Source organism: Aulonocara sp. 'chitande type north' Nkhata Bay, linkage group LG15, assembly GCF_057382095.1.
Source record: "Aulonocara sp. 'chitande type north' Nkhata Bay isolate Kocher_YH1m ecotype deep benthic linkage group LG15, A_spYH_male_GT1.1, whole genome shotgun sequence".
Classification (NCBI taxonomy): Eukaryota; Metazoa; Chordata; class Actinopteri; order Cichliformes; family Cichlidae; genus Aulonocara; species Aulonocara sp. 'chitande type north' Nkhata Bay.
In genome coordinates this window covers 33,197,016-33,224,907 of record NC_141358.1, presented here as the reverse complement: position 1 = coordinate 33,224,907, position 27,892 = coordinate 33,197,016, and the positions used below count along the sequence as shown (strand labels likewise).

The following is a 27,892-nucleotide window of genomic DNA, read 5'->3' as shown; positions in this document are numbered from 1 at the left end:
TTGGCTTGGAAGGAAGTTGGTTTGGAAACATATTTGGCGATGCTTCATCTTCTGCTTTGCGTTTGTGTGGGCACCCCTTCAAAAACCTGTCCATTATGCTAGCAGTGTCCAAGCATTTTTTTTTTCCATACCACGCCCCCCCTGCAATGGCTCTGCGGGCCCCACACTTTTCGAACCTCGAATTCAGGAGGAACAATGTGGCTTTTGTCTTGCCCATTGACATTAGATAAGCTCTTCATCCCATCAAAGATATTTATGGCTGCTGGGGAGTTTGTTCAACTAATCTACATGTGTTATGTGGACTTGAAGAAGGAATTTGACTGGATCCCTTGGGGTGCTTCGGGAGTATGGGTTATCTGGCCCATTGTTACGGGCCATTCAGTCCCTAGTTTTTATAGATAGATGTTTCTAGGCATAGCTGTTCATTTTTCATTTTATATATAAATGATATATATAATGTTACCAAACTGTTAAATTGTGTTTTGTTTGATACCAATCTATATTGCTCAGGTCAAAACCTTGAGCAGTTTTTGACTACAGTGGAAAAGGAGTTAAATATAAGGCTGGGCGATATGGCCTAAAATCCATATCACGATATAATTTGAAGCACGTACGGTAATGATATATATCACGATATATTCTTTTCTTCTGTATAATGTATTTCCCACTCTATAAGGCGCACTTAAAATCCTTTAATTTTCTCAAAAATCAAGAGTGTGCCTTATGTATGAATTCTGGTTGTGCTTACTGACCTCGAACTGATTTTGGCAGGCAGAAATCTGTTAAAAAATGTTTTAGTACAACTTTGGTAAGCCACTGCTATGACTGTCGCCAGGCATAATTTGCAGATGATAATGGTTGTAGCCGCTGCGATGCTTTCAACCAAAACAGGCGCAGCTTGATGACATCATCAACATGCGCTATTGCGATAGAGCGGTATAGTCAAAATCTCTATCGTTGGCCAAATTTATATAGTTTCTGTCGTATATCGTTTATATCGCCCACCCCTAGTTAAATATATGAAAAATTTGGTTTGATATAAATAAGTCATTGTTAAATATAAATAAAACAAAATGTATTATTTTTTGGAACCGGACAACTAAAAAATATGGTTAAAATGGAATTGAAATTGAAAGAGTGTGCAAAAATAAATTTCTTGGAATAATAATAAAAGTTTTTTTGGAAGTCTCATATAACCCATGTGAAAACAAAATAGTCAAAAACCATTGCTATTCTCCACAAAACAAAGCATGTCCTAAACAAAAAAATCATGATATACGCTTTATTGTTTTTATATCCATATATGACATATTGCTTAGAGATATGGGGCAATGCCTATAAAACCAATGTACTTCCTATCTTTAAGTTACAAAAAAGAGCTATAAGAATTATGAATCAATAAAACTATAGAGAACCAACTAACATTTTGTTTATTAAATGAATTGTATGATCTAGTTGAATAATAAATGGCACAGATAATGTACAAAGCACAAAATAAAATGATTTGCTGCGGTACTCAGAAGCGGTTTAAGCCAGAGTGAGTCAATATTACTTGAGGGGAACAGATTAAAAAAAATAATACAAAAACTAGATAAGAAAATAAAGCAAAGATGTGTTTGTGTTAGAGGTGTCAATTTGTGGAATAGTTATGACAGTGACTTAAAAAGGTGTAGTTCACATTCCTCGTTTAAAAACATGTTTAAAACTACAGTATTGGAAAAATATATAAATGAAGAATGAAGAAGAGAAATCATGACAGTGCTGAAATTCTTGGTTCTTTTGCCTGGATTATTGTTATGAAATCTAAATGAATGTATTTTCTTATCTAAGATGGAAGTCTTATTATTGTTTTGTTTTGTTCTTTTGCTTCAAGCCTTATGTAAATGAGCTGCTTGCAGAACAATCTTTCATTAAAAAGTTTGGCATAACAAGCATGTGCTACAGCAGATACCTTTGATTAGCCTTCTCTTGTGTTTTCTTCTGTATTCATTGAGAGATTTGAATGGTAATACATAGAAAATAACAAAAATAAATACTAATAATAATAATAAAGAAGGAAGTGATTTCTTCCAGACAACTCCACAGTGTTCCTCAGCAGCTCCCTGTAGAATACTAACATCATTCCTTCTCTCCTCATCCTCAATGTCTTTCTTTCTTCATTGACTGTTCAGCTTTTGACAGTTTTCTTTTGGCATAAGATCCTCTGTTACCCACTTTGCTAAACTTGTATGTTATATATATATATATGCTTCACATATACAGTGAAGTTTCCTCATCTGCCGTTATTTTGTTGTTTCTCCATTTCACAAACATAGGCTACATTTGTGAATGTTAGAAGTGAATATAATAGAAAATTAAGGGTAAAATGTGTTTTACCCTTATATTTAATTTCCACTGGCACTATGGGATATTTAATGTCCCCATGCACACACATCTAACTTCCACCCATTCTGCCTTCAGCAATGGCCCCTGGCAAACCAGGATTTGATGGACCAACCATGGTTTACATTTGTGAGTGTTAGAAGTGAATATAATAAAAAAAATGATTTAGAAAAATTAAATTTTTAAAGTTCATAATGTGACCATAATGTGACTACTGTTACTGAGACTGATTCCAATGATGATTCAGGTTATCTACCCTGTTCCCGTTAAAATAATCCAGCATCTGACTTTAAAGGACTATGCACTTCCACTTACACACACTACTGTTGATATCTTAATTTGCATCTTCTAAGTAAGTTTACTGCTCCACAATTTTGCAAAGAATTATGTGCCATGCCTTTTTTTTATTCAGCTCCAATCTCAATCGAAATAATTCGGCTAAGGGGAAAGAGAGAAATCTTATTAGACTTGGTTTGCTTGCTACATAGGCCTGTGTGCCTGTCAAGGAAAATGGAATGCACTCACAGGTAAAACCTCCTTGACATTTGCTATTTTTTGACAATATTTTCTTCTTTAGTATTTACACTGAGACCAGAAATTAGACAGGGGTCATATCCACTGACTTCCAATCATGATAGAACTACGGTGGCTGGGAAGTGCAAATTGCAACAAATTAAAAAATCGCAACAAATTACAAAAACCCGCAACAAATTACAAAACCCCGCAACAAATTTTAAAAAACCCACAACAAATTAAAAATCCTTGACGGAAAGGGATTGTCTGAAATACTGGAAGTGACACAACAATTAGTCTTACTCCATATTTGTAGCTCAGAAAAGTGATTCGGGATGTCAACAAACGTCGAGAAACGCACTCCTCACAGCGCTTCCTCATTACCCTGACGGTGCTCGCTGCACTACATAGAGAACTGGAAAATGTTTTGCCCGTTTTGTGGCTTTTCACCCCTTTTTGTGCTTCCTGTGGACAGTCTCTGGAGCTTTTGCGGGACACAGACCAGGCTGAAGGATCAGAGTCCCCAGGGACATCAAAACAAACAGAAAATTCTGAACAAAGTAATTTTGATATATTACTCACTTTTTGTTCTCTTCAGACAGTCTATGCTATTTCAGTTAAATAGCACGTTTATTTACCATTTTGGCTCCGGTTTCTTTTTATGTTTGCTTATACTTTATTCTCGTCTACGTTGAGTAATGGAGAGTGCTTATAACCCTGTTTTGATGTTAAACGTTTTTCATTCAACCAAAACAAACATGTCCGTCATACAAGCAGTTCATGGAGTACAAAAAATCAAAATCCAAAGAGCGTCAGGCCTTCAGCTGTGGAGCAAAATTAAAACTCAAGCAACAGAGTAAACCTGTCAAGGTAAGCCATCACAGGTAAATTTATAAACAAGGATTTGGCAATTATTCTTAAAGTGATCTTGCTTGTATTATTTGTTTCTAGATCAATATAGGAATAATGGTGTCACAACAAACGGACTTAAAACCGCTAAGAGGGAAAACACTGCCCTTATTTATTAGCCCCGAAATTACAGCCCCTGACCTCTTGAAGCAGGCTGTAGAAAAAATTATAACATTCAACAAGGACTTGGTGGAGGGACCATATGTCCTTTTGTATCCTGACTGCACAGAGGTGACAAATGTGCCTGGGACAGAAAGGCCATTCCGATTGGCAGACTACAAAGAGGAAATAGGAAAGAACTACAACAGGATTTCTCTTTTCATTTGCCCAGAGAGCCACTTCAACCAAGGTTTGTTAATTTTATATTTTGACGTGTTTACATATACAACAACTAATAATGTGTTTATTTTCTCAGCTCTGATTTCAGAGGATGGTACCTCAGACTCAGACCTTGAGATTGTGATTACATCAAGAAGCACAGCTGAGTTCAACCAGGCAGACACATTGGTGTGTACTTTTTTACCCCTACACCATGCCAGAGGCCTGTGAGTGGCCCTGGCTAAGTGCTCTATTTTTTTTCTCTATAATGATCATAATTCTGTAACATCCATGGGTGGATTATTTTCATTGTGTGATTGTATGTTCTTTAAAAAAAAATTATTATCTTTTAAGTATTGATGAACTATCTAAATGCGATACGAAGTTGGTGAAAGCTTTAAAAAGTGCATATTTTTCATCTTAGGTTTTCAAACCACAAGACCAGAGTACCCCTAATGGTAAACATGCAGAGAAGGAGTAAGTTATTTCAGAGCTTGTTCTGCTATACAGTGGGGCAAAAAAGTATTTAGTCAGCCACCGATTGTGCAAGTTCCCCCACCTAAAATGATGACAGAGGTCAGTAATTTGCACCAGAGGTACACTTCAACTGTGAGAGACAGAATGTGAAAAAAAAATCCATGAATTCACATGGTAGGATTTGTAAAGAATTTATTCATAAATTAGGGTGGAAAATAAGTATTTGGTCACCTCAAACAAGGAAAATCTCTGGCTCTCACAGACCTGTAACGTCTTCTGTAAGAAGCTTTTCTGTCCCCCACTCATTACCTGTATGAATGGCACCTGTTTGAACTCATCATCTGTATAAAAGACACCTGTCCACAGCCTCAAACAGTCAGACTCCAAACTCCGCCATGGCCAAGACCAAAGAGCTTTTGAAGGACACCAGGAAAAGTAATGTAGACCTGCACCAGACTGGGAAGAGTGAATCTACAATAGGCAAGCAGCTTGGTGTGAAAAAATCAACTGTGGGAGCAATCATCAGAAAATGGAAGACATACAAGACCACTGATAATCTCCCTCGATCTGGGGCTCCACGCAAGATCTCATCCCGTGGGGTCAAAATGATCATGAGAACGGTGAGCAAAGATCCCAGAACCACACGGGGGGACCTGGTGAATGACCTGCAGAGAGCTGGGACCAAAGTAACAAAGGTCACCATCAGTAACACACTACAACGGCAGGGAATCAAATCCCGCAGTGCCAGACGTGTTCCGCTGCTGAAGCCAGTGCATGTCCAGGCCCGTCTGAAGTTTGCCAGAGAGCACATGGATGATACAGCAGAGGATTGGGAGAATGTCATGTGGTCAGATGAAACCAAAGTAGAACTTTTTGGTATAAACTCAACTCGTCGTGTTTGGAGGAAGAAGAATACTGAGTTGCATCCCAAGAACACCATACCTACTGTGAAGCATGGGGGTGGAAACATCATGCTATGGGGCTGTTTTTCTGCCAAGGGGACAGGACGACTGATCCGTGTTAAGGACAGAATGAATGGGGCCATGTATCGTGAGATTTTGAGCCAAAACCTCCTTCCATCAGTGAGAACTTTGAAGATGAAACGAGGCTGGGTCTTCCAACATGACAATGATCCAAAACACACCGCCCGGGCAACAAAGGAGTGGCTCCGTAAGAAGCATTTGAAAGTCCTGGAGTGGCCTAGCCAGTCTCCAGACCTCAACCCCATAGAAAATCTGTGGCGGGAGTTGAAAGTCCGTGTTGCTCGGCGACAGCCCCAAAACATCACTGCTCTCGAGAAGATCTGCATGGAGGAATGGGCCAAAATACCAGCTACTGTGTGTGCAAACCTGGTAAAGACCTATAGTAAACGTTTGACCTCTGTTATTGCCAACAAAGGTTATGTTACAAAGTATTGAGTTGTATTTTTGTTATTGACCAAATACTTATTTTCCACCCTGATTTACGAATAAATTCTTTACAAATCCTACCATGTGGATTCATGGATTTTTCTTTTTTCACATTCTGTCTCTCACAGTTGAAGTGTACCTCTGGTGCAAATTACTGACCTCTGTCATCATTTTAGGTGGGGGAACTTGCACAATCGGTGGCTGACTAAATACTTTTTTGCCCCACTGTATATTAGAGTTGGGCAATACAATATTTTCTCATGTCACAATATTTCTTTGTTTTATTTCAGGGAATATTGATATACATCACAATATAAACAGCTAGATTTGTACATATTAAATGTGCCGTTGCTCATAAGTAGACGTGAAATCCTCAGAAGCTTGTTTTGATTTAAATATTTATTTCCTGTCATAAGTTCAGACAGACAGATGTATTAACATATTACATCCGTTTCAGATAACTAAAAAAAGGTACATGTTAAAAACTAGATAAAAAGTCAGAGATAAAGATTTCAAAAGACAACAAACACCAGATCACTCAATTGCTTGGTCAATTACATTTAAAAGCAAAAAAGAATGATTCTAAAAATAAATCTTAGTTTACAGTAAGTTTTACAGGAGAAGAGACATAAAATTTTTTGTCAATATCATATGAATAAGCTAAGAAATAAAAGCAAATTCTCCTAATCTCTCCTTGTATATTTATTTTAATGGTTGGTTTAGATGCAAATGGTGCCCAAACATCTCCACGTGTGGCGCTGCTACTTCACTGTGCTGCAGGTAACAAGTCACCCTAACTGGACATGACGCTGTTCCCAGAGCGATTGGTCACTGCGCTACCTGATAAGGATTGACTATTCTTACGTCAATGAAAAAAAGAGGGATTAGAGGAATAAGCAGCATATAAAATGGATGGATGGATGGATGGATGGATGGATAGCTCTATTGCAATAGTCTCATATTTCCATTGAGGAAAAAGTATACTGCAATACATATTGTGGTTATTTTATTCCCCCACCCTAATATAAATATTTATTGGTTTCATAGCATTTTTATAATGTTGGTATCATAAAAAATATTAAATTGTATGAGCTACTTATCTGGACATTTTAATTCCAATACTCTTATTCTGTTTCAGACATGCTCCAGGACCTTCATCTACCATACAGCCATGTCAGGGATTTGGGCAATTTATGTCAGCATGAGGTTTTTTGCTATTGTTGAAATAATACAATGCTATGTATGTTTATGTACAGTATGCAATTTTTGTTGTTGTTGTTTTTCAGATTGTAATATCTGATACAGAGGATCTTGATCACCAAAGTGAAACAAATCCAGTCATAAGTCCCTATAGGTAAATAAAATTGTGTCTTATAAGTAATTTTAAACCTGTAACTAGAGTACACGTTTGGGTTTAGGGATGGGTATCGAAAACCGGTTCTTGTTGAGAACCGGTTCCCACTGTTTCAATTCCTTGGAATCGTTTGCCATTTTTGCAAACGATTCCCTTATCGATTCCAGTCGCCCCGAATGACGTCACCACATTGCGGAGCGTCATTTACCTGGCAGGAAACATGGCTCAAATGCTCAAAAGTTTGATTATACTTTATGAGAACCGATGACAACAGGGCAACTTGCAAAGTAGATATTTCATTTAAGGGAGGAAACACTACGAATATGCAAAAGCATTTGCTCACAAAACACGTGATGACACGTGTTTTTAATTCCGCTCCGGACTCGTGAATCTCAACCCAGCAGCAGTGGTAACGTTTGCACGTCCTCTCCCGTTAATGCGGCAGGTAAATAATCAACTAACAGTGCATATTATGTTAGCGCGATCTGCCTTATTACAAGACCTGCCATTACTGTACATGTAGGTGACCATGATGAGAGAGACAGACAGAGTCTGGCTGGCGCTCGCTGGCAGTTCTCGCTGCAGTCTACAGGTAGCGTCTCCTTTCAGGCCAGGACAGACGAATGTCACCGAGCAGTGACTCAGTTTGTGGTCAAAGGCTTGAACCCATTTGCCACAGCAGATGCCCCCGATTTTTGGTAAGTGAATGTGTTTAATTGTAGGCAGGGACATTACTGGATATTCTTGTGTAATTGCCACAGAACAATTTATGTTATACTTTGTTATTGCTACAGAAGAATATTTATTTTATTATTTTACATTTACAATTTTTTTTCCTGGGGACCCTGTGACACCACATTGAAGAGCCGTAGGCTGTGGATCTCTTAAGATCTCACTGCTGGGTTTGTAAGGCCATGTTACTCCTAAATTTCTATCTTGTTCAAAGAGAAGATATAAAACAAAGTTCTAAGCTAATCGACCTTAGTGTTCTCCTTTTTAAAAAAAAAAAAAAAGAATCGATAAGAGAATCGATAAAGAATCGAATCGTTAAACAGAATCAAAAATGGAATCGGAATCGTTAAAATCTTATCAATACCCATCCCTATTTGGGTTAGTGAAATGGGTAAAGATAGTTATAGGGTGAATACAAGTTTTTCTAATGTTGGAATTATAATTTCTCAACAGACCTGTGTGCCCCCTGCATTGAGGACGAGGATGAAGAGCTGGTTGAAGTTGCTTCACCGATTGATTACAAAGCACTGTAAAATATCAAATACTACTTCAAATAACAACGCTAAATTGTATAGTTTTGCATGATTACAGGGAAGACGTTAACATTACTCTACCTGACATCGTTGCAAATTTATCCAGTGCTACTTCATCAGAAGTGTCAGCAGATTCAACATCTCAAGAGCAAATGTCTGGGATGGAGCAGTCAGGGGTTTCAGGCAGTTGTCATACTCTGAAACCAATGACATGCTGGTTAAATTTACTGATGATGCTGGTATTCTAGAAGAAGGACTTGATGCAGGTGGCCCAAAACGAGAGTTTTTGAGTCTGCTAATGAAACACATGAAAGATCGTCCCATTTTTGATGGACCAGAAGGACATCGATTCCTCGTCTACAATGCAAAGGGTATGCAATGATCAGATGTTTGATAAACTTAATTTAAAGACATTTTTGGGACTTGTAAATCAATTTGTTTTTAATTATTATCAGAAGCAACTCATAATATTTTTTTGGTTTATTTCAACACAGCATTAGTCTGTCTATCTGATCGATCGATCTGACATCGATTGGCTCTGATCGATCGAAAGACCTGCCATTGTGTGTGTGTCTAAGAGATTTTATCATTTACTGTATTCATTCACAGCTGTAAGGGAGGGTGACTACTACCTAGCAGGAAAGATGATAGCCGTGTCAGTTGTGCATGGTGGTCCAGGGCCCCATTTCCTGTCAGAAGAGTTGGTACATTATCTTGCAGGCCAGACTTCAGTAAAAGCAGCAGTTGCCTCAGTCACAGATGACGACATAGGAAAAGCTTTACAAGAGGTGAGGACAGCACAGGATTTGAATGCAGGATAGAACTATAGCTTCTTTATCTGTATGAAATTAAAATATTCTTTCTTTGTGTAGGGAAAAAACAGGAATGAAAATCAGACACGTAAGCTTACATTGTGTATGTCCATTTTTATGGGTTTTTCAGATCGACAGTGCTGGTTCAGTGGATGTCCTGCGTGACTGTGTCATAAAAACAGTACTATGCTACAGGTGGCTGGTTGTCTAAGGCATGTTTCCACAGTTGAAGAAAAGAAAGACATTGTGTCTGACTATCTCCGGTGGTATATAATTGCTCGAAACTCATCTGTAATTGACAGGTGAGACTATTATAGAAGAGACTATAGAATTATTGTTATGACGGTGTTGTGCATAATTTCCGACTGAAATGTTTTACATTCTCCAAGGTTTCCAAAGTTCAAAGTGTGTCCATAGTTTGTGCATGTATTATGAACTGGTAAATGACACAAAGTTCTCCTCATTCTTTAGATTTAAAGAGGGTCTTTCAGCACTTAATTTCCTGAGTGCACTCCAGCAACACCCTACTTTGCTTTCCCCAGTCTTGTGTCACATGGAAAAGAAACTCACAGCTCTTGAACTTGAGAGACTTTTCAAACCTGACTTCAGCCCATCTGGAAGACGTCTGGAAAGTCAAACTGTGGGCTACTGGTCAGACTTTCTGTGAAGGCTGTGAAGGTATTTATTTTAGTACTCATTACAAGACAATGTGCTACATATACATATATTATTATTTTTTTATTTTTTATTTTTTGCAGAATCACAAACTGCTGTGTCGGTGGGCGATGTTGTGATGTTTGCAACTGGGCTAACATCACTGTCACCTTCTGGATTAGATCCACTACCAAGCCTACAGTTCCTGGATGACTCTTTATTCCCGATGGCAAATACATGCTTAAACTTATTGAAACTACCAATGACAACCTCATATTCCGTGTTTAAATCCAACATGGATTTTGGAATTCAAAACTCCCCAGGATTTGGATGTTTCTAGGATGTCTGGCCTTGTAGTTCAAACCTGCTGTTGATTTGTTTCTCAAGTTTTTAAGTCAAGATTTTTTTAAAGATGTTATGAATAGGAGAAGGTGGGACATGCTGGTGGTACAGCACAAATCCATTATAGTTTACCAGGTTTATTGTAGTTTTATTAGATAACCCAGTCACTTACAGCTGCTTCTTCTTGGCATTACATTGTAAATTCTGTAGGTTTTTTGCTACGGGACTTATCCAGAAATCAGTTATGTATTTGAGCATGTTTTTTTATTCTAAAATGTAGGTACATATGTTCAAAGGAGATTTAAAATGCAATGGCTTGATTTGTTCAAAGGTTTGACAGTGCTACTAAAACTAAAGGCATTTAAAAGTGTACTGTGTTCTACTCTTAAAAGTTGTAATAAACCCACAATACAGTGCAAGATTTGATTTTGCTTTATTATTTATCTAAATGTTGAGGACTGTATCTCAACTTCCATCTGCCAAACAAGGACCACAATTAGCAAGACATTGCAGTAAGAATGTGCTTTTACAAACACTAACTTAAACTTTTGGCATCTTCAGCCAACTCATGTAGCCTAGTCCAAAAATACAGCATATGCTATAGGTTTTGGTAAAAACAACAAAAAGCCCTTTTTTTTTTCTTTTTTTTTTTTTTTTTTAGAAATGTGCAATTTCTAATAACTTCATGTAAAGTTCAGTGGCAGACTCCCAGCAGACTGGCTTTTGAAAATGATTTTGCTCCATTACAAAATTCAGATACTCCTGTATGTTTGAGTCCCCACATACAACTACTGACAGCCTAGACTCAGGAAAAGTGTCCAGTTCAGATTGTTGAATCAGGAATCCACAGTCCCTGGAGCCGTGTCTGTGGTCAATGGAAGACAATTGCATTAATATAGGTTTACACAAAGTGTCTGTGAAGGTTCTCAGTCATCCAGGTCATCGTAGTCAAAGGAGCTTGCAAAGAGAAGCGTCTGGACTTCTATAAGTTGCTTGAAGACGTTTCACCTCTCACTGACATTTACACAAAGTAATTATTTGATCATTATTATCCATTACCTGTGGGGGTAGGTAGTACAGTTTATTTGGCACACCTCCTGGACATGAAGCTGTTCTTGAGGGACGAATCTGATGAGTGTTCCACAGCTTCACACATTCATCAAGATCCTTCTGAACAATGTCAGTGAGGCAAAATCTCAAAAGGCACTGATGCTCGTGACTTCCATTGACGTCTCGAAGATCCGCAAACAGCTCCAACCAAAACTGAGCCCTACAGAAATTGTTAAAAAAAATGTTTAGAAATAGTTTAGTTTGTTTACATGGCATCGTTTCACAACATGTCATCGCATGGCACTTTACAGTTCATTTTAACTGAATCATATATAGACTCCAGTCAGTTTTCTATTGAAAGGGATTGCATACACGCAAAAATCTAAAACATTTGAGTAATGTGCAAAAGTTCATTTATTTTAGTAATTCAAATTGATATTGAATTGAATTGATATTAACTCATTACATACAAAGTGAGGTATTTCAAGTATTTGTTATAATGTTAATGATTAAGACGTAGAGCTTATGAAAAACCCAAATTCAAAGTCTCTAACAATTTGTATGTTCTATTTGTTTGGGTCCTTTTTGCATAAATTACTGCTATCAGTCTGTGGATCTGTTGAGGTGTTATGGAAGACCAGGATGCTTCAGTAGCAGCCTTGAGGTCTTAGCCACTACACTATGTGACACCCCTTTTATCCACACTTACATTAGACAAAACTTTCTATTAATGTGCTTTGATAGTCTCTGGGAACAGCCAACGTCTTTTAAGGCAGCGGTCCCCAAACCCCGGGCCTCAAGTGGGTACCGGTCCGTGAGTCGTTTGGTACCGGGCCGCGAGAGTTGAGGCTCAGGTGTGAAATGTATAGTTTTCAGGGTTTTTATCAGTTTTCAGCATTATTTTGTTATCGTTTTTATCATTTACTCGGTTTTCCTTGGTCTTTTCACGTGTTTTATGAATAAATTTTCTTTTTTTCGGTACGGGTACTAGTTTTATTTTGTTGTATTTATCCGTGACACTTTAAAGGCCGGTCCATGAAAATATTGTTGGGCATAAACCGGTCTGTGGCGCAAAAAAGGTTGGGGACCGCTGTTTTAAGGTGTTCTTTATGGAGGGTGTCAATTATGTTTTTTTTCCCCACAGCTGTCAGGACAGCAGTCATGTCCATCCTGTGAGTCCTCCTGAATTAGAAAGACCATTTAGAGGCTCAGGAACCCTTTGCAGGTAATTTGAATTAATTAGCTCATAGTAGAGTGGCACTTTAAATCTAAAATATTTAACCTTTTCACAATATTCTGGTTTTGAAGTTGGGTTTTTCTTAAGTTCCAAATCATAATCATCATAATTACTAAATGGGCTAAAAATGTCTAGTTTGGCAAATAATGAGTATTTAATATCGGTTTTACTTTTTAAGTTGAATTACTGAAATAATAATAATAATAATAATAATAATAATAATAATAATAATGATAATAATGAATTGCATTATATAGCGCTTTCCGAGGCCCTCAAAGCGCTTTACAATTCCACTATTCATTCACTCTCACATTCGCACACTGGTGGAGGCAGCTACAGTTGTAGCCACAGCTGCCCTGGGGCAGACTGACAATAAATCAACTTTTGCACAACATTCAAATTTGTTACACCTTTAAATATCAGGCAAACTTAAATGTTATATTTACCTTCCTTTTCGATATATGGACCACCAGGACTCAATTCGCTGGTTATTCGTTGATGAACCAAACATGTGACTGGAGTCTCCGCTGAAGTGGTCATCATGATGGTGACGTAGTGCACACTGAACTGCAGCCATAATGCCGTTTTCTGTCCCACAGTCAGTTCTCAGTCTCATCGGTACAACACCAAGGCTCCCAACACATGACAAGTAATAGTAAGCCATGACCACTGGATTATTATTGGTAGGTCCACATTCTAGCAACAAAACCTTGCGTGAAAATCCATCAATGCACCCTGAAATGGCCAAACCGAATGGTTTGAGCTTGTCATAACCATCAGCATGCCACATGTAGTTGGGTCCCAGCAAATGATAGGTTCTCCTAATGAATCTTCTGCGTGTTCTCATCTGGCATCCATGAGGATTAAGCTCCCGGAGTATTTTCATCACATCATCCCTCTTCACTTTAAGATGATGCTTTTGTTTAAGTACCTGCCACATTGTTCGATACCCAAACAATCGCCCAGGTCCTTGAAGCTCCGCTCTGATTGCGTTAATGATCGTTGTTCTGGAGTGAAAATGTTTTCTTCAGTAAAGTCCAGCATTATTGAGTTTACTTTTAAGACTCCTTAAACTCATCTTTACACCATGCAAACCTAACATCATGTCCATGATAACACTATATAAGTGACCTTTGTTGAAATATTTCATGCAGTACTGTAGCTTGTCTGACCCTTCAGCCTGGTCTGTGTCCTGCAAAAGCTCCAGAGACTGTCCACAGGAAGCACAAAAAGGGGTGAAAAGGCTGAAGCTAACGCCACAAAACAGGCAAAACATTTTCCGGTTCTCTATGTAGTGCAGCGAGCACCGTCAGGGTAATGAGGAAGCGCTGTGAGGAGTGCGTTTCTTGACATTTGTTGACATCCCGAATCACTTTTCTGAGTTACAAATATGGAGTAAGCCTAATCGTTGTGTCACTTCCGGTATTTCAGACAATCCCTTTCCGTCAAGGATTTTTAATTTGTTGTGTTTTTTTTTAATTTGTTGTGGGTTTTTGTAATTTGTTGGGGTTTTTTAATTTGTTGCGATTTGCACTTCCCAGCCACCGTATAGAACTCTTATCTCATCATTCCTTTTATAAAGCTGCATCCCACGATTCTAAAGATTCAATCAGGTGTCAAGTGACTGCTGCAGCTATGTATTTGTAGGGTGAAACAGCCAACTGCTCTCCCAGGGGCAAACCAAGACTGAGCAACTTTCTGAACTGTCTACAAACAACACACTGGCACGGGTGTGGATGGGTCGGACTATCCTGTCTAATTGCAAAGAGATCCTCTGCCTAAAGTGATGAGTGAGCATTGCTGGCTCATTATTTTTTCAGCTAGACACAGATTGTCACTTTGCCTCTGCAGAGTCAAAAATAAAATTCCAGACTTTTTTCTCCACTTTCAGAGCTTGAGCTCTCACTAGACATCTTTATTATCCTGCTTTGCTGCATACTGTGTTCCTTGTTTTGACAGTAGAAAGATAATGTTGTTTTATATACTGTAAAACAGAAAAAAAGTAAAATCATAGGCAAAAGATAATGCATGTCAAAGGGAAATTATAATGTTTCCACGTTTCCTCAAATAGTGACCTTGAATTGTCCACTATTTATATGAACTGCAGACGTCATAGGCATTTATTTAAACTAAGCTTGTTTTAGAGGCAGATTTTTTCACATGTTTTATAACCATCCTTTATCTTCAGGTTAGAAAACAGTATCCCTGAGCTAGCACAAATCTCTAACTTGCACTTCCACACTGTATAAACTTGATGTTTGTTATTTTAACATATTTCGCCATGTTAGGGCAGAACGGTGATGTGGTGGTACTGTTGCTTCATAGCAAGAAGGTTTGACTCCAAAGGCCAAAGCCTTTCTGTGTAGAATTTGTATGTTCTCTTTGTGTTTGTGCGTGCTCTCTCTCTGGGTACTCTGGCTTCCTCCCAAAGTCCAAATACATGCAATTAGTTTGGTTGGGTGAATTGGTTATTCTAGATTGGCTCTGCTGCCCTCAGGTGAATGTATGGCTATTCACCCTATGCATAAGACGAGATGGTTCCAGGAACGACAGGACACATCGCTTTGTCTTTGTGTCTTTAACTGAAGACCGTTTTTTTCTCTTTTAATTTGTAAGAATGTGAACATACAGTAAAATAATATGTAAGCATCAGTATCGACTTATTATGTAACCAAAAACAGAAGTTAGCAACACAGCTTTTCTTATCCATTACATTCACCATAAACATCTTTCCTTATCAGTTCAAATAACCTCTTAAGTAACAGGAAAGTAACAAATCTTACAGAAAATAAAGCTACACATTGATTACTTACAGATTATGGCTCAACAAACTCCCCAACGATGTAAACTGGGCTTAAAGTTGTGCAGCTTGTTTTTTGCTCCAAGCATTTTCTCACACTGCCTGCGTGAACTTTTCCTGCTGCTTACAACACATCCCCAAAGGGGGCAGTGTAGTGCACACAAGGGGTAATTCTGCCCACTAGTGGGAAAACTCAGAAATGCATCAGCCAAAGAAACCCAATAAAGCAACAACAGGGGGGCAGAATATTGGCCATAGGTGTAAATGATGAATAGTTGTCTGTCTCTGTGTTAGCCTTGCGACAAACTGGTGATCAGTCCAGGGCAATGTTCCCTCTAAGCTGTGCGCGTGCGCAATTGCGCACGGCTGGCGCGGTCTCTGTGCACAGAAAATGACAACGTGTAATGACAACGTGTACAACCATTGGAGATGTGAGCAGGACAGGCGGAACAATTAACGGAAAAAATGTGGACTTTATACCAGTTTTTAAATTGTGTTGATAGGCCACGTAAAACCAGAGTTATGATAAAAATATCTGTAATGTTTGGTTTTCTTCCTGAATACTATCGTTGTTTATTTTTACTGCGGGAAGAAATGGTAAAAACTGTGTTTATAAGGAAAACGTTCAAAAGCACTCTCCGCCTGTGAGACAAAACCAAAAAAAACCCCACCCTTTCCTGTTCATCGAAAAAAGTACCATGTCAACCAATCAAAAACTTATATGGCAACATGGCATTTAGTTGTTTAGGAAAGGGGGAAGTTTTACGAGTGACGGCAGTATTTTGAGATGTGAGAGATTTGCGACATTTAGCGCAAATCTTCTGTAGTTAGTGTGTAGTGTAGTCAATAGTTTTGTTGTGTGTGTCAGAACAATGAGGTGACTACTGAATGTTACAGGTGTTACAGGAGTGATAAATCTCCTGTTGTCAGGCCTGCAGGTATCAGTCTGTTGTTCGCCTTTATCTCATAGTGGACAGAAATTATTCTTCGGAGTGGCACAAATAATTTGTGTGGCATCAAATTTGATGCAGAACACCCGATTGTTCTGTAAATAGTTTGAAATGTTTATTTAAAAAAACGCCTTGGCTGCATTTTTAGGTAAACAGCTGCAAGAAACTTTGTTGTTTGCAAAACTCAGTTACTTTTTTTGAAGAAGTAACTATATAATTAATTGCCCAACATTGGTCATTATTTACTGTATTTTGCAGACAGAGAGTTACAGGACTCTCTCCTAGACCACAGATTCATACTCATAATACAAGTCAGAGCTTTATTAAAACAAAAGAAAAAGAAAAAAAAAGAAAGTTGTGTTTTCAAAATTGGATTTTGTCACGGCCAGGGGATCAGCAGGCCGCTGACTAGTAGTGTTCTCTCTCTTGCTCTCTCTATCTCTCTCTCCCGCCAGGGCGGAACTGGTGGGTTCACGCCCTTGGCCCACGCCCCTCTGAAGAGGAAAGGAGGGCGCAGCCCAGCCTTTTGTGGTTTGGACAGATCATAAAAATCTGGAGTATATCCGGTCAGCAAAACGGCTCAATGCCCGACAAGTCAGGTGGGCCCTGTTCTTCACTCGGTTTCAGTTCACTATCACTTACAGGCCTGGATCTCGCAACACCAAACCCGATGCTCTCTCTCGTCAATTCACTGTCTCCGAGGACGTTGCCCGTGACTCTCCCATTCTCCCGCCCACTTGTGTTATCGGAACGCTGACCTGGGAAATAGAGTCTGCCATAAAGGAGGCCCAACGAACGGAACCGGACCCTGGAACCGGCCCACCTGGATCGCTTTTTGTTCCCTACCAGGTGCTGCACTGGGCTCATACCGCCAAGTTTACCTGCCACCCAGGGGTCCACCGCACCATCTCATTCATCCAACGTTTCGCCTGGTGGCCCACCCTCACCAACGACGTCCGTGAGTACGTCGCTGCCTGTCCAGTCTGCGCGCAGAACAAGACTGTTAACCAACCTGCGCTGGTCTGCTCCGGCCTCTACCTACACCAAGCCGCCCCTGGTCACATATCGCTATCGACTTTGTGACAGGCCTACCACCATCTTCAGGTAACACAGTTATTGTCACCATAATTGACCGTTTTTCTAAAGCTGTACGCTTTGTCGCCCTCCCTAAGCTTCCCACAGCTCTGGAGACCGCCCAGCTCCTAACAACCCACGTCTTCCGTCTCCATGGGATCCCCACTGATGTTGTGTCCGACAGAGGTCCGCAATTCACTTCCCGCGTCTGGAGGGAATTCTGCTCCGCCCTTGGGGCTCAGGTCAGTCTCTCCTCCGGCTTTCACCCGCAGACGAATGGTCAAACAGAGCTCGAAGCGGCCCTGCGATGTGTGGCCTCCACCCACCAAACCACCTGGAGCGAACAGCTCCCTTGGATCGAGTATGCGCATAACAGCCTCACCTCCTCGGCCACCGGTGTTTCCCCCTTCGAGGCCTCTCTGGGCTTCCAACCACCCCTGTTCCCGGCAGTTGAAGGTGAGCATTTTGTGCCTTCAGTTCAACAGCACCTCCGACGGTGTCGGCGTGCCTGGAAGGCCACGTGGACCGCCCTTCTCCGAACAGCGGACCGGAACAAACGCTTGGCGGACCGCCACAGGACGGGTTTGGCTGTCGACCAGGTTTGTTTCTCTCAGGTCAGAATCGAAGAAGCTGTCTCCCACCTTAATCGGCCCATTTGTGATTGACTCTTTGATTAACCCAGTTTCCGTCCGTCTTCAGCTACCTCGGAATATGCGCATTCATAACGTTTTCCACGTGTCTCAAGTGAAACCCTGTCTCTCCAGTCCTTTGTGCCCTCCCTCCAGGCCCCCGCCGCCCGCCCGGTTCATCGACGGCCATCCGGCGTTCACCGTCTCTCGGATCATGAATGTCAGGCGCCTGGGGCGCGGCTTGCAGTATCTGGTGGACTGGGAGGGCTACGGTCTTGAGGAGCGCTCGTGGATCCTGCGGGCGGCGCTGCTGGACAAGGACATGTTGCGGGAGTTCAATGCGGCTCACCCGGGGAAGCCTGGGGGTCGCCGGGGGGCTCCCATTTGGGGGGGGGGGGGGGGGGTACTGTCACGGCCAGGGATCAGCAGGCCGCTGACTAGTAGTGTTCTCTCTCTTGCTCTCTCTCTCTCTCTCTCCCGCCAGGGCGGAACTCATGGTGGGTTCACGCCCTTGGCCCACGAGGAAACACCTGGGCCTCGTCAGTGCAGCCAGCATTTAAGCCAGGGAGTGGCTTCTACTCATCGCTGGATCGTTGTGTGTGACTCGCGTCAGTGCAGCCCGGCTCTGAGCAAGTTCTCTTTTGCTTCCCTTTGCAAAACCTCTAACGTGTGTTTCCTTCTGTACATAGATCCCCTGGACCCGACCCTGCATTCCCAGAGCGGATTCCCTTTTTGTGTGAGTGTTTGGAGAGAGAGTCAGAAGAGGAGCAAGTGTCTTTTCCCTACCTGGACTTCCCCGGAGCCTTTTCCCTGTCACCGCTTTGTATATAGCACTATCCCCTGCACTGTTTGTATATACACCTGGTGGAACTGTAATAAATACTGACTGTGCCTCTGAGTCCTGCGTTTGAGTTCTCAAGCGAACCATGACACATTCTACACAGGTCATGAACAAGATTTTTTTTAATTTTTATTGTAAGTGGGCTAAAGCAGTTAATTAAAAGTAGTCCAACATAAATGTAAATGCTGTAATTTGATTATTTTAATAAACCATGTAACTTGGATGGATTCGATGCTGGCGTGACCACAGTGCATATGTCTAATGTTGCTCAGAGTGGTCCAAGGGACCGCTCAGGGAGTTTGTGTGTTCGCTCAGACACATGAAAAATTAGAGGGAACATTGGTCCAGGGTATACCCTTCCTCTCACCCTCTGCGACCCTAATAAGGATAAGCAGAAGAGAATGAATGGATGGATGGATACTCTATGTTAATGTGACTAGATGTAGATGATTTCTGAAGTTGTTATAGCATGGTATTACAAGTTTAAAAACATCTCAACAACACAAAAACAAATGAATGCCCAGGTAAATCAGCAACTTATATCAACTTCCATGCATCCATCAAATCCTGGTATGTAAGGGGCCATTGCTGGAAGCAGAGTGGGTGGAAGTTAGATGTGTGCATGGGGATATTCATAAGTGGAAATTAAATATAAGGGCAAAACACATAGGCTTAGACCTTGCCTAACGTATCCCTTAGTTCTGGGATCGGATTGGCCTGGGTTTAATGAATTATTGGGGCAGTGGGTGGAGATCTGTTCACAATTAGTAGGAACATGTGATGTCTGTGCTGTCAGTGTCAATCTGTTGATGTACCCAGAATGTCAGCTGTTGAACCAGCCGGCCATTCCAAGACCGCCTTTGTGCCCACTGCCTTTAATGGAAGTGCCATTTGAGCACATTGGCACGGACCTCATCAGGCCCTTTCACCAGAGCGCACTAGGATATCACTTTGTATTAGTTCTGGTGGACAATGTGAAATGGTATCCCGAAGCAGTGCAGCTCTGCAGCATTTCAGCAAAGAATGTAACACTCTTTCAGGTAACCTTGCATATTGTTCATGTCTCGCACACTAAAAGAACTGCATGAACTACTGGGCATTAAATCTGTTTGAACTAGCATCTACCACCCTCAGACTGACAGGTTGGTGGAGTGGCTGGATGTGGATGTGACAAGTGATAATAATAACAACTGTACTGTTTTAAAACATTCACAGCAGGTGAGATATCCAGTCTTTAAGTGATGACGTATGAACAAACTACTCTGGGTTTATCAGGGCTGTTGTATTTTTAACATGTGTCAATGCTTTGTGTCTTGTTCTGTTTAATCGGAACAAGCCCCCCAAAGAAGGCAGTGATCACTGTCGGCCTCTCTCGGATTTTATTACCGCTATTCATTTTAAAGATCAGTTTTTCAAACCTTACAGCCCAGCCCATGCAGCAGTATATTAATGACTGACCTCGTATTGTGGAAAGATTATCTCAGTTGCTCTTCTGACTGAAGTTTGGTCTGTTTACATCATCCTGCCATGCAACAGCATTTGTCCCTAACCATTGGGAACCCTCATGTTAACCTTTAGCAAGTGGAAAAAATTTAGCGTTCATCCTCCAGCTTCACTGTGTTTATATTATGCTAACATAGCTGTGTAGCTAGCTACCACATAGCACATAATTATATACCACCTAGTACAACTTCAGTAACCCTACAAATGCCACTGCTGTTTAGTTTTCTGTCTTCATTTATGTTGGAAGTGATAACAGAGCTGTACATTTTAATTTTTCAGAAATCCCTCAGCCAGAACATGGTGTATTATTTAATCTGTAGACTTCCCGTGTACTACTAGATAGAACCCAAATACCACGTACGCGAACCACTTGTCTACGGGATGCTTTGCTTGAGCAGAGAGATCATGAGAGCGCATCCCTTGTATTTTATCATTGTAGACTGAATGGACTGATTCTTATATAGCACTTTTCTACTCTGCTGGGGTACTGAAAGCGCTGTATACAACATGCCACATTCACCCAATCACACCCATTACCTCAAGCACTTTCTCTATACTTAGTGCTTTCTAACTACATTCACTCACACACACACACACACACACACACACACACACACACATTCATACTCCAATGGATGAGCAACTTGGGGTCAGTATCTTGCCCAAGGATACTTAACATGCAGACTGGAGGAGGATCGAACCACCAACCTTCCGATCAGTACCTGCTCTACCTCCTGAGCTACAGCCAGGTAGACAATGTAGACAATGTGAGCTTTCACCGTGGTCCAGGAATATGTGATTCGTTTCACAATGAGTAGCATTTTATGAATATGTTTCCTCCACCATACTCTCCCTTTTTGAACCCTATTGAGGAGTTTTTCTTGTCATGAAGATGGAAAGTATACATCCGAAACCCTTACATACAGGAAAATCTACTTATACCAGCTTCACTGGCTTCCGGTTCAATACCACATCAATTTCAAGATACTTTTGTACACATTCAAGGCTATCCATCATCTCTCGTCTTCATACCTCTCTGACCTGGTTCAAATCACCATTCCTTCTCGGTGTCTCAGATCCTCCTCCTCTCCTTCTTTTTCCGTCCCTTCCCCCCAGCTAGGCACCATGGGGTGCAGGGCTTTCTGTTGCTTTGCCCCCCGTCTTTGGAACTCCCTTCCTCCACTGTCAGCTGGCCCAGAGTGTATGTAAACACAGAGCCACTCCAGAGAGCAGATGTTGCTGCATTGCAACAGCATTTTGCAGATGTGTTTGGTGTAGCCCGAGACTAGGCCTGGTAGCTCCGTGGCCTGACTCAGTCAGTGGAGATATGTGGCAGGGTGTAGTCTGTGGTTCAGCGGTAGCAGAGGGGTGGTGCAGTGGGTTCAGGGAGTGCAAGGGGAGGCTGGCCAGTGTGGCTGTCAGCCACCATCTAATCGTGGCTCCCCTATTTTAGTAGCATGCTAGGCCCTGGGAGAGAGAGAGAGGAGTGGGGAGCTGACAGCTGCTCAAATGTTGTTGAATTTTTCCCTGCTTGGTATGTGGAGCACCTCAGATGCAAAACGGATACTGCTCAACTGATGGTAGTTGAACCTGAAGAGTTTAACCACTCCACCTCATTGTCAATATACACTGTGTGAGGCAGACACCTTCTTGCACCAAAGGCATTTCTTATACAATAACGCAATTTTTTGTGATGTATTTAAAGCTTTTTTCCCCCCTTCCATGAAGTTAAGATGCAAGTAAACGCATGTCTGTGAAGGTTAACATTAACGTGGCTCATCAGGTAACAGCATGGGACAGGCATCTATTTAGAGGATGCCTGTCCTATCACTGTCACATTTTCACTATTTTGAAAATAACCTTGAATAAGCTTCTCAAGTCTTAGTATAGATCATTCTGAGGGACCTATACAGGTGTTATCCCCCATTCCTACAGAGACTGTGTCTATTTCCAAATCACCAAGAGACAAACCAAAAATCAGCAAAAAATGATTTAAAAACACACAAAGAAAGAACAATATAGCATCCTCAGCTGTACCAAAAAGTAAAACAGTTAAATGTGGTTTATTAAATATTAGTTCTCTCCTCTTAGTCCCTGTTGATACACGATTTAATAATTGATCAACATATTACTATTAGGAGCTGGGAGGTAGTGTGCTGTGGCTGAGCTGTCACTTTCACTTTTGCAGAACAGAAGGGCAGGGCTGTGATCTGTGGGATCCTTGGCACCCCTGCGAAACATCAGGCATCATCAGCTGGGGCTTTTAAGGAGCTGTGCAGAAGATGTCTGGTGTCGGAGTATTGTTTCATCCACAAGTGGTAACATGCCAAATGTGCTGAATGCTATACTTTCAAACCAACGAATGTGTGAAGATCGTTCCTCGCTTGTATTCCTTCCTACCGCCAGCCTCGCTTCTACGATCGTCAGCCCCATATCCTCTGAGGTTCATCTCCATCTGGACTCTCTTGACTTTTTTCCTTTACCTTCGGCACAGCCTGCCCGCACTCAACCCTCCTCAGACCTTTGGCTCCTCATCGCCCCAGCCCGGGCTGGTAATCAGTTCGTGACAAGTAAGCTCTCCAACTCTCTCCCTCGTATTATCCTTGTTTTTGCCTCTCCGTATACTAGCACTAATCTCTGCTCTCCTTTTTCTGCAGACCATTTGAGCACTCCCCTCACACCCTGGAATTGTGTTGTTTTTGTCATTGTAAATAAAACCACTGCACCGCAACCAAACATGTCTGTGTGTTCTGCTCCACTGATATTATGTCATAACAATTTCAGAGACCTGGTTACAGCAGGATGATTGTCTGATACTCCTTTAGTTAGCAAAATGAGTTTGATCTCTGTCACAATCCTCAAAGTACATGCTGAGGAGGGGGATTGGCAGCAATCTTCCACACCTGGTCATCTATCAACTATAGACCCAGACAGAGTTTTAATTCATTAGTCTAATTTTTAGCTTTGTCCACCCTAATTGGAAAACTCGAAAAACTGTTTTTTCCTGACTTTTTATCTGATTTAGTTATCAGTTCAGATAAAATAATTATCATGGATAATTTAACATCCATAACATGGCATTTAATCTACTATTAGACTCAATTGGCTTAAAGAGCCCACCCGCCACTTTAATCAAACTCTGGATCATCGTTATCTTTTATAAATAAGAAATTCCAAAGGGCTCTGATATTAGAGCACAGGATAATTAGTAATGTGCTCATGGTTTTCTGATGTTAATTGGCATTCACTCATGATCCCTAATGCGGATAGCTAGGTTTCCGTAACTTTTTAATTGGGATCATAGCTGGGTTGTAGGTGCCATGATGGTCTTCATCTTTCTCCCTTGTACTCCACCCTTTTTGGCATAGACCTTGATGGACAAAACTTAGTTTGGCTAATAGTAACAATACTTTCATAACTTAGATTTACATAGCAGCTTTGAGAAACCCCAGGAAACTTAAAGCAGCAAGACAACAAAAATAATTTACCAAGGACTGTGACATGACTGTTCAGTATACATTTAATATCACTGTAAATGACCCAGATTTGTTCTGTTTGATATTTTTTAGATACTTAAATCCCTGAATGATTTATACCTTATAATGTTCATTAGACTCTTATTTTGAAATTCGGAATGGACAACTTCCGGGAATTAAGATCAAACTGCTACTGTTTGCTCACTAGAAAAGGTTAATGAGAAAGTTATCCTTTTCCATACATCTTTAAATTAGCATCTAGCTGGAAAGCGAACAGGTATGTTTGTGTATTGTACTTGTTGTTTACATTTCTGACAATTTGTAAATGTATTACTTGATTGTTAACAAGTTTCTGAGTGATCTAGTAGGCTGATGCTAGCGCCTCCTGTGTCTTTTCTGTGAATTATTTAGCATGGGGGAAACGTAATTATATCAAGTGAATGTTTATTTTGTTTTATATTATGATTACAGCTCTTACGATGTGTCTATGGTAACTTGTGAATAAATGGGTTGGAATACCCCACCATGGTCCATCGATTATGATCATTGAGTGCATCGTCTGAATAAGGTCCGGCTGGAATGCTACAATCACTTAAGTCTCTTCAAGACATGTGAAAGCATAGTCCACTAGTTTCTTGTATGTTAGGTTCCTGAATTCATATATTGCCATTTGTAGCTGGAAGCTAAATATTGATGTCCTTTTTGATCCATTCACTTACCTAACACACATGGAATAGAGTTGGCCAACTTATTTTGAAATCAGCCATAAACGGTGCTTCATGTACCAATTAACTTATGAGACCAAAGCTTGCTGCCACCCTGGGGTCATTGTTTTTCCTTAGCTCTCTGAACTCTTCTAACATCTCTGCAGGTTCACCAACTGGATAGGTGGGGCAATAATTCACTTCTCTACCTCTTCAGAAGGTAGAGGGCTACATAGTGGCTGTAGCTCAGGAGGTAGAGCAGGTCATCTGCTAATTGGAAGGTTGGTTTTTCCATCCCTGGCTACTTGCCACATATCCTTGTGTCCTTGTGCAAGACACTAACTGCAATGCATCCATCAGAGTATGAATGTGTGTGAAAGGTAGATAGAAAAAGTGCTTGTGGGTGAATGAGATAAGTTGTGTGAAGTGCTCTGAGTGCTCGGATAGATTAAATAAAAAGTGCATTTACTTCAGCTTTTTTTTGGCTTCTTCACATCATATGCAGGAGGATATTTGTGGCATCAGCTGAGTAAATATGGAGCTGTGAGTCACCAGGCTGGGCAGATGCAACTGAGCTGATGATGACCTTGATGGTACTTTTGTCCTGGATGTCCGACATTGACTCCAAGTTGGTGAATTTCTTCTCAAACTCTGCATCCGTGAACTAAAGCCAGATGTCCCCATTAACTCCACACTGTCCCTTTATTTGCTGATCAAGTTCCCTGATAGACTTTGGCATCCCATTTGGAAAGATCAATCTCCACGAATCATTTTCACCAAGAATGATTCTGAGTTTCACCACAGCAGCCATTTCACAACAGCCTAAGAAAAGAAATTAAGACGTTAACCGTTATAACAACAGCAAATCTGATTTCAGCAAAGCAATTAGAACAACAATATGTAATGCTGTCTTCATTTAAATGACTTTGAAATAAAAATGCCACATTTGTTTTCAATACATTTTAAATTTCCATTTCGGTGATGATTATCACAGATTCAGACCAAAGCAACAAGACCATGACAGCACTACCAACACTAGCTGTTTTGCAAAAAAGAAGAAAAAAAGAAGAAAAGAAGGAGATAAAGAAGAAGAGAAAAAGATGAGAAGGAGGACAAAAGAAAAGATTAGAAAGTAGATGATTTTGGAATAGTGTGGGAGGCATTATTAGTCTCTGAATGTGAATAAGACTATAGAGATGGTGATAGACTTCAGATTGAATGGATAAGTGATCCCAATATTTATCAGTCTAGCCAGAAGAGTGTTTACATAAAAGCAGTGATGTTGGGAGATGATATACTGTTATATCAGAAAATGTGCAGAGGCTGAACATGGATTTGGATCTTAAAACCCAACACTGAACCTGAGGTCAACTGGATAAGTCCTGCTTTGTAGTACAGTCCAACACAGAGGCTTTACAGAAGGAAAGAATAAGCAAGATCTATATCCCAAGGAAACTAAGATCCTTGAATATGTGCAGTTAGTCAGTTATGGTGAGCCTTGTGTACATTTTTGTGGTCTGCTGGGGGAACAGCACTGGTGAAGCCAGCAGACTGAAAATGATCAGGAAGCCTGACTCTTTGAGCTACACCCTGTACACATTTGAAGTTGCTAAATGGTGAATGGACTGATAGCACTTTTCTCCTCTAGCTCAGCTCTTAAAGCAGTTTACATAACTTGCCTCATTCACCCATTCACACAAGCGCCTTCTATCTAACATGCACATGCATTCATATGAAGTGAAGAACAAGATCCATAACAGAAGATCTGGAGGAGCTTGAAAGAGATTCCAGAGAAGAATTGGCTGGGATTGCTCAGGGGACGTGTGCAAGACTTGCAGAAAATTTGAACTAGTGCGGGATATTATTCAACAAAAAAGATAGACAACTGACTATTAGACTCAAAGGGGCTAATGTTTTTCTTTCTTTTGTGAAATAATTTTGTTTCCATGCGCCAAATAGAATAATGTAAGTATCCAAAATAAGTATGTTTAGAAAAACTATGTTACAAATGCTTTGCTTCATCTAACAGCTTTTGGGAAATACAAAAATGAAACTTTCATGATGGTCTGGGGGTGAAGGGTGGGGTTTATTCTGCCCTAATCTGTAAATCTCTTAATATTTTACTCAAAGGCAGGCTAAGGCTAATGCAGCCAGCCTTGTCTGTGGTTTAGGTAGATACTATAGAATACACTGGTTTTACACTAATTCTCCAAAAGAAGAGCAAATTCACACTATCACACATAAAAAGCAGACTCAAGAGACACAATTCACCTGAAATTCACCCCACTGGTCCTTACCATTGCTGCAGCAATTTCACACATTTTTTGAAGACCTTTGGAGTCCAGCCTCCTTCCACCTTAAATAACATGAAGTTGGGGAAAGCAGAGCTGCTCTATTACATTGCTATGGCACCCCAAGGGGAGATGTAACACCACATCTTATACTTCTATAGGCCTTCAGAGACTAGAAGTGAGGGAAGAGAAGGTCGGAAAGAAAAAGAGAAACCCAGAATGTTTGAGGGGAAAGCAACAGAGACAAAGAGTGTCCTCAATATACAGTGTAAAATGAGTGTTTTGTAGACTAACTGACAGACGTGCCTCAGAGTTAAGATACAGTCCCGATCAAAAGCTTAAGAACATTTGAAAAATGGCAAAAACATGCAACAAGAAGAAATGGGAGTGAGACAAAACATTTTTTTGAGCATGCAGTTTATTGAAAACAATGCTTAAACTGAAGCAGGCTGTTTTACAGCTGATCAAAAGTTTAAGACCACATGCCTGTAAAAGGCCAAATCTGTGCAAAAATGAGGATTTATTGTCATTTTCTGTCAGGTAGTCACACTGACATGATGTTCTATTATCTATGGAATAACCTCCCCATCTGATTCCATTCAATCCTTCAAATCGCGGTTAAAAACCCACTAATTTAGCCTCGCCTTTTCTACCAGTTAATGATTGTTTGTTAGTTAGTTTAATGCTTATTTCTACAGGGCTTAAGCCCGGGTTGTTTTGTCAGAAGCCCGGGGTCTTTTGGAGTGTAATTTTTTCATAGTTAGATGCCTGGCTGACAACTGTATAAAACAAAAAACTACACACAATATTCGAAGCACATAGTGCACACTGTGGGAATTTACGACTGTAATATTGGTATGATCCGAGCTCAGGCACTAAGCGGGGTGGGGCAGCTGCTGCCT

General features: G+C 40.6%; 1 pseudogene across 1 annotated transcript; it reads left to right on the top strand.

Annotated features, from left to right (window-relative positions):
- Positions 1–8,910: 8,910 nt before the first annotated feature.
- LOC147313418 (G2/M phase-specific E3 ubiquitin-protein ligase-like) lies at positions 8,911–10,522 on the top strand (annotated as a pseudogene). Its single transcript, XR_015125060.1, has 5 exons — positions 8,911–8,998; positions 9,237–9,415; positions 9,570–9,741; positions 9,911–10,117; positions 10,198–10,522. The product of XR_015125060.1 is annotated as a G2/M phase-specific E3 ubiquitin-protein ligase-like (transcript).
- The last annotated feature ends 17,370 nt before the right edge of the window (positions 10,523–27,892 follow it).